The sequence below is a fragment of the Triticum aestivum genome, chromosome 7B, assembly GCF_018294505.1.
Source record: "Triticum aestivum cultivar Chinese Spring chromosome 7B, IWGSC CS RefSeq v2.1, whole genome shotgun sequence".
NCBI classification, from domain to species: domain Eukaryota; kingdom Viridiplantae; phylum Streptophyta; class Magnoliopsida; order Poales; family Poaceae; genus Triticum; species Triticum aestivum.
Genome location: NC_057813.1, coordinates 36897107 through 36904176, shown reverse-complemented (window position 1 = coordinate 36904176; position 7070 = coordinate 36897107). Strand labels below are relative to the sequence as shown.

Sequence of the window (7070 nt, the reverse complement as noted above, 5' to 3'; positions counted from 1 at the left end):
ATGAGATTGTGCAACTCCCGTTTACCGAAAGAACACTTTGTGTGCTACCAAACATCACAACGTAACTGGGTGATTATAAAGGTGCTCTACAGGTGTTTCCGAAGGTACATGTTGGGTTGGCATAATTCGAGACTAGGTTTTGTCACTCCGATTGTCGGAGAGGTATCTCTGGGCCCTCTCGGTAATACTCATCACCTAAGCCTTGCAAGCATTGTAACTAATGAGTTAGTTATAAGATGATGTGTTACAGAACGAGTAAAGAGACTTGCCGGTAACGAGATTGAACTAGGTATTGGATACCGACGATCAAATCTCGGGCAAGTAACATACCGATGACAAAGGGAACAACGTATGTTGTTATGCGGTTTTGACCGATAAAGATCTTCATAGAATATGTAGGAACCAATATGGGCATCCAGGTTCCGCTATTGGTTATTGACCGAGAATAGTTCTAGGTCATGTCTACATAGTTCTCGAACCCGTAGGGTCCGCACGCTTAACGTTACGATGACAGTTTTATTATGAGTTTACAAGTTCTGATGTACCGAAGTTTGTTCGAAGTCTCGGATGTGATCACGGACATGACGAGGAGTCTCGAAATGGTCGAGACATAGAGATTGATATATTGGACGACTATATTCGGACACCGGAAGTGTTCCGGGTGATTTCGGAGAAAACCGGAGTGCCGGAGGGTTACCGGACCCCCCCCCCCCGGAGAGTTAATGGGCCACATGGGCCTTGGTGGGAAGAGAGAGGGGCGGCCAGGAAGGGCCGCGCGCCCCCTCTCCCTCTGGTCCGAATTGGACTAGGAGGGGGGCGGCGCCCCCCTCTTTCCTTCCCCTCCTCTCCCGCTTCCTTCCCCTCCTAGTAGGAGTAGGAAAGGAGGATTCCTACTCCTACTAGGAGGAGGACTCCTCCTCCTGGCGCGCCCAACAAGGGCCGGCCGGCCTTCCCCCTCCCTCCTTTATATACGGGGGCAGGGGGCACCCCATAGACACACAAGTTGATCTATGGATCGTTCCTTAGCCGTGTGCGGTGCCCCCCTCCACCATATTCCACCTCGGTCATATCGTCGCGGAGTTTAGGCGAAGCCCTGCACCGGTAGAACATCATCATCGTCACCACGCCGTCGTGCTAACGGAACTCATCCCCGAAGCTTTGTTGGATCGGAGCCCGGGGATCGTCATCGAGCTGAACGTGTGCTGAACTCGGAGGTGCCGTACGTTCGGTGCTTGGATCGGTCGGATCATGAAGACGTACGACTACATCAACCGCGTTGTCAACGCTTCCGCTTACGGTCTACGAGGGTACGTGGACGAACACTCTCCCCTCTCGTTGCTATGCATCACCATGATCTTGCGTGTGCGTAGGAATTTTTTTGAAATTACTACGTTCCCCAACAGGAGCTTAGTTCACCTTCTATTCTTTGTTTAGTCGAGACTCGGCTACAAAAAAATCGTGTTGAAGGTCTTCGCTTTTCTTTAGGTTTTGATTTCAGTTTTGGTGTTGGTAGTAGTGGTCGTAGTGGAGGGATCTGTATCTTTTGGAAGAATTCGGTGGATGTTGCAATAAAGAACTTTTCGGAGTATCACGTGGATGCTTGGGTTCTTGGAACAGGGAAGGAACAATGGCGCCTCTCTTGTTTCTACGGGGAAGCTACTAGATCTCTCCGGCACAAAACTTGGAGCACAATGAAAATGTTAAGAGGAGAGAGCACTCTCCCGTGGCTATGTATCGGTGACTTCAATGAGATTCTACGTGCGGAGGAACAATTTGGCCCAAATGAGCGGGATAGCTCGCAGATTGAAGCGTTCAGAGAGGCTGTGGATGTTTGTGGGCTTGTGGACCTGGGGTATCGTGGCCTTGATTGGACCTGGGAGAAGAAGGTGGCAGGAGCTCATTTTTGCAGGGTCCGGTTGGACAGGGCATTGGGTTCTGCTGATTGGTCCACACTTTTTCCCTTTGCCACGGTGGAACATTTAACTGCAGCTAAGTCTGATCATTGCCCTATATTGCTGGAAACAGAGTTGGTTGATGCAAGCGTGCGCGCCAAGCAGAAGCGGTTCCGGTACGAGTGCATGTGGGAACGTGACACAAGATTCGGTGATGTAGCTATGGAAGCCTGGAATGCAACCGGTAGAGCCCAATCGGTTGCGGCACTGTCTGATAAGCTGGCTTCTGTCGCCGGGAGACTGCAACACTGGGGACATACTAATTTTGGTGCAGTCAGATCGGAGCTTCGCTCTTTGCGCCAGCAACTCGCAGACATGCGTGCGCTGCCTGCTCGTGTTGGGCCGTCCGCAGAGGAGGCACGGGTTGAGGCTCGTATGGCCGAACTCTGCTTACGCGAGGAAATCATGTGGCGTCAGCGTGCGCGCATACAGTGGCTTGCCGAGGGTGACAGCAATACGAAGTTTTTCCATCGGAAGGCTAGTTCAAGGAAAGCGCGAAACCGGATCGCTGAACTTCAAAGATCATATGGCACTGTGTGTTCGGATGTGCAGGAGATGGCGAGCATGGCGACAAAGTTCTATGGTGATCTATATACATCTGGAAACACCGTCGGTATTGAGGAGGTGTTGTCTCATATACCACCAAGGGTGGATGCGGTGATGAATGATATGCTTGATGCACGGTTTTCTAATGCTGAAGTGAAAACTGCTTTATTTCAGATGTTTCCTACCAAGGCCCCAGGGCCTGATGGCTTCCCTACACATTTTTTCCAAAGGCATTGGGAGTTGTGTGGTGATGAGGTAACTGATATGGTGCTGCGAGTTCTGCAGGGAGAGGATTCTCCGGAGGAGATAAACAAAATGTTCATCGTGTTAATTCCCAAGATTGCAAGTCCAAAAAACTTAGGACAGTTCAGACCGATTAGTCTCTGCAATGTGATCTTCAAGATTGCATCCAAGGTTTTGGCTAACCGGCTCATGATTATTCTCCCCGATATCATCTCTGAGGAGCAGTCAGCATTTGTACCAGGACGCTTGATCTCTGACAACTTCATCTCTGCTTACGAGTGTCTCCACTACATGAAAACAAGAAAGGTGAAAAGCAATAGATATTGTGCTTTGAAGCTTGACATGATGAAAGCCTACGACAGAATCGAGTGGAATTATCTCGAGAGGGTGATGTTAAAATTGGGCATAAGCCCACGTTTCACAGCGATCATCATGAGATGTGTCACCTCTGTTTCCTTCTCTGTTGTTTTCAATGGTGACAAGCAAGAAGAATTCAGCCCATCCCGAGGACTCAGACAAGGTGATCCTATATCACCGTATCTCTTCTTATTAGCTGCTGAGGGCCTCTCGTGCTTGCTGAAGGAGGATGACCCAACTGGAAGGGTGCGAGGTATCAAAGTGGCGGACAGCGCTCCTGAGGTAAATCATTTACTTTTCGCCGATGACAGCCTCTTATTCTTCGATGCTACACCTGAGATGGCTACGAGGGTGAACTTCTTGCTTCAGCGATATTGTGGTGCTTCGGGCCAACGCATCAACAAGGAAAAGTCCTTGATATTTTTCAGCAAGAGATGTTCGGACTCCTTGAAGCAGGAGGTAAAGCAAATTTTGGAGGTTCAAAACGAGCAACTTTCCGACAGATATTTGGGCCTTCCAGCTGATGTAGGCAGAGCAAAGGAGGGATCATTCAAATATTTGAAAGACAGAATATGGAAACATGTGCAAGGCTGGATGGAGAAGGCATTATCCGCTGGTGGAAAGGAAGTGCTAATTAAGTCAGTGGCCCAGGCAATCCCGACATATTCTATGGCTTGTTTCAAACTGCCACGAGGCCTATGTCAGCACATCAATGGACTACTTAGGAAGTTCTGGTGGGGATCAAAAAAAGGGGAGAGAAAGACGGCCTGGGTTTCCTGGGAGGTCATGTCACAGCCAAAATGCATGGGAGGTATGGGCTTTCGCGACATTGAGCTTTTCAATTTAGCCCTTCTTGCACGGCAAGCTTGGCGACTCCTGACACAGCCAGATTCTCTCAGTGCTCGGATTCTTAGAGCAGTATATTACCCAGCCTCGACAATTTTGGAGGCAGAAGTGGGCAGAAATCCTTCACAAGTATCGCGGTCGATAGTTGAAGGTCGGGATGCACTCAAACTTGGTTTAGTAAAGCGCATCGGATCGGGAGAGGATACCAACATCTGGTGTGACAACTGGATTCCCCGTGATTACAAATTACGGCCGGTCTGCCCAAAATCGCTAAACCCCTCGCAACAGGTTTCAGAACTGATCAACCCGGTCACCTCCACCTGGGACCGAGATGTCCTCACCGAACATTTGTATCCGATGGATATGGAGGCAATCCTCAACATTCCCCTAAGCAGTAGAGTTCAGGCGGACTTTTTGTCCTGGCATTACGAGCGGAGGGGGATTTTCACAGTCAGTTCAGCATACAGATTGCTAGCCTCTACAAAGCAGCAGCACACCGACTGGCTTGAGCATAACGATGGACATTCCAACATCCACGCGGACAGCCGGTCATGGACAAAGTTATGGGGAGCTGCGATCCCTTCCAAGGTGAGGGTTTTCGCTTGGCGTGTAGCCAAAACTTCAATACCCACAGGAGCCGTACGAAAGGACAGATGCATGGCCGAATCCACGGAATGCGTTATTTGCCATGCTGCAGTGGACTCATGGCGCCATGCGTTATTGGATTGTCATATGGCACGTTGTGTCTGGGCACTCGCTGATGAGGACATCACAGAAACAATCATATCCAACCGGACCGAAGATGCCAAGCTTTGGATGTTTTGGCTGATTGACACACTACCTACGGAGTCCCTTGCACGCGTACTGGTAACGTTGTGGGCGATCTGGTGGGCTAGGCGCAAAGCTATCCACGACACCCAGTTTCAAAGTCCCCTCAGCATGCATGTTTTTGTTCAGAAGTTCATGGCGGAGCTGGACCAAATCCCAGAGAAAGGGGCGCGTACTAGGGATCTGCATGCGTCATCAAAGGACCTGCATGTGACGCCTAGGGGCCTGCATGCAACACCCAGGGACCGGTCTGTAATATCCAGAGTGCCTGCGGAGCAGCCAGTCCCTTTGCCATGGCTGCCACCAGAATCCCATGATGTCAAGATAAATGCAGATGGGGGCTTCTCTAAGATCGGTGACAAGGGCGCCTCGGCCGTCGTGTGCCGAGACAAGAATGGAGGCTACCTCGGTGCTTCTGCCATTATTTCTGAAGGTTGTCTGGATCCAGCGATTCTCGAGGCGCGGGCGTGCAGCGAGGCACTAGCCCTCGCGATGGACTTAAACGAGCGCTCTGTTTGTGTCGCATCAGATTGCCAGGAGGTGGTGACACGAATTGCTGACGATGCCCCGTGCAAGTTCTTTCCAATCCTACAAGATATCAAGCATCAAAGGAGGTCTTTTAATAATGTTGAATTTATTTATGAGAGTAGGAAACACAATGGAGAGGCTCATGCCCTAGCTAAGGCTGCGGCCTCTCTCCCTCCCAGGCGCCACGTGTGGCTAGCTATTCTGCCCGATATTATCTGTATTCCGAGGTTTTTGAACGTGCAATAAAAAGTACAGATTAGCTAAAAAAAAGGCTGGCTTGGCTGGTTGCTCGAGCGCCGAAGGGGACTCTCTCTGTTCTCTGATTTGGTTTGGTTTAGTACCACCTTGCTGGCCGAAAGCGGAGAGACGATGGACAGATCTATAAGAGGAGAGGGAGGGGGATGCTGCAAATCATACTTTTCTTGGCCTTTTGGCTAAGATCAAGTGTAGTATCTGTTCTTATCAGTTTAATATCTGATATGTGGGTCATGTGCCTACAGTGATATTAAATTTATTTTTTATGGGGGAGGGTCCACCACAGTGGCTTGCCATTGGGTACCTCAAGTGTCGCCTGGGCGTTGCACTACAGCCTAGGTAGGCGCACCCCAACCAAATTTAACTTAAAACTTTTGAAATCTTTTTGGAATCCTTTCAAAAGGACTTCTGAAATCAGACTGAATCCTTAAAAAGCAAAGGTGAAAGAATGGGCTAAATGAATAACTCGACAGGAAAAACAGATAGAAATGTTCCTTGTATCCTTTTGTAGGCACAGACACGCTGACCTTGTATACTACTGGGCCTTATTTGACTGTATAACGATTTCTCTCCCAGCACTCTTCCACCCGGGCTTGCATGACCCAAGGAGCGATCGGTTTAATTTTCTGGAACGGAATTGTTAATGACTGTGGAGTGTAGATAATTCCAGAGGATGCATCACCAGCCAATCCTGATACTCTGTCACAACTGTAGTGATCTTTAGGGTTGTCTACTGGAACCAGAGGTGCTCCCTCTATTAAAATGGCCTTGGCAAAGGACTTGGGTTCAAAAAGAGAACACTGAGAGTAGAAAGCATGCTGCAGTGCAGATTGGGCAACGAGTGTGGTGACAAGAGATCTTCCTCGGGATACTAACATCTTGTGCGGAATATCTCGTGACTTAGAGGTGTGTAGATTGTAGCTCAGTCTACTACTACTATGCAGGCAGAGTATATAGCAATGATGGCATTGAGGTTGTGTGGAAAATAATCTGTAGGAAGGCTCTCCTGTCAGCTTTGAGTGTTGGGGAACACTAACTCCTTGCTTATGTTGTGATTACAAGCCTGTAGGTTTTTCATCAAGGAGAAACTGAAGAGTACGGTGCTCAAGTTGGAATATGTCTCGAATCTACTAAGCAGTTACCTGACTATTAAACCAAAAGTGTAGGCTCTAGAGGTGGTGCTATTATGATGGGCCTAATCGATATCTTGAGAGGGCGTATCTGAGTTCCTGATCAGTTCGAGTCTAAGTCTAATCAAGTCAGATCACTGTAATCTTAGCACTGTAAATACAATTACCTAAAAAAAGCACTGTAAATACAAGGTTCGGGGTCTCGGGGACGCACACAATCATTCACCCTATTTTCTTCTACTTATTGTGTTTTCAATACCGATTTTCCAGATTTGCAGGTCCAACAAATATTTCTGGTCATGTAATAGTAAATGCTTAACCTCAACAATCTCTTTCCGGTCATGTAACATTAAATGCTTAACCTGAACAATCTTGTTGGCAGACA

At 48.6% G+C, this 7070-nt stretch overlaps 1 non-coding gene across 1 annotated transcript; it reads left to right on the top strand.

Moving 5' to 3' along the window:
- Nucleotides 1–5713: 5713 nt before the first annotated feature.
- On the top strand, nucleotides 5714–5909 carry LOC123163254 (U2 spliceosomal RNA). The gene has a single exon (XR_006481816.1). It is a non-coding gene; the product is annotated as a U2 spliceosomal RNA (small nuclear RNA).
- The last annotated feature ends 1161 nt before the right edge of the window (nucleotides 5910–7070 follow it).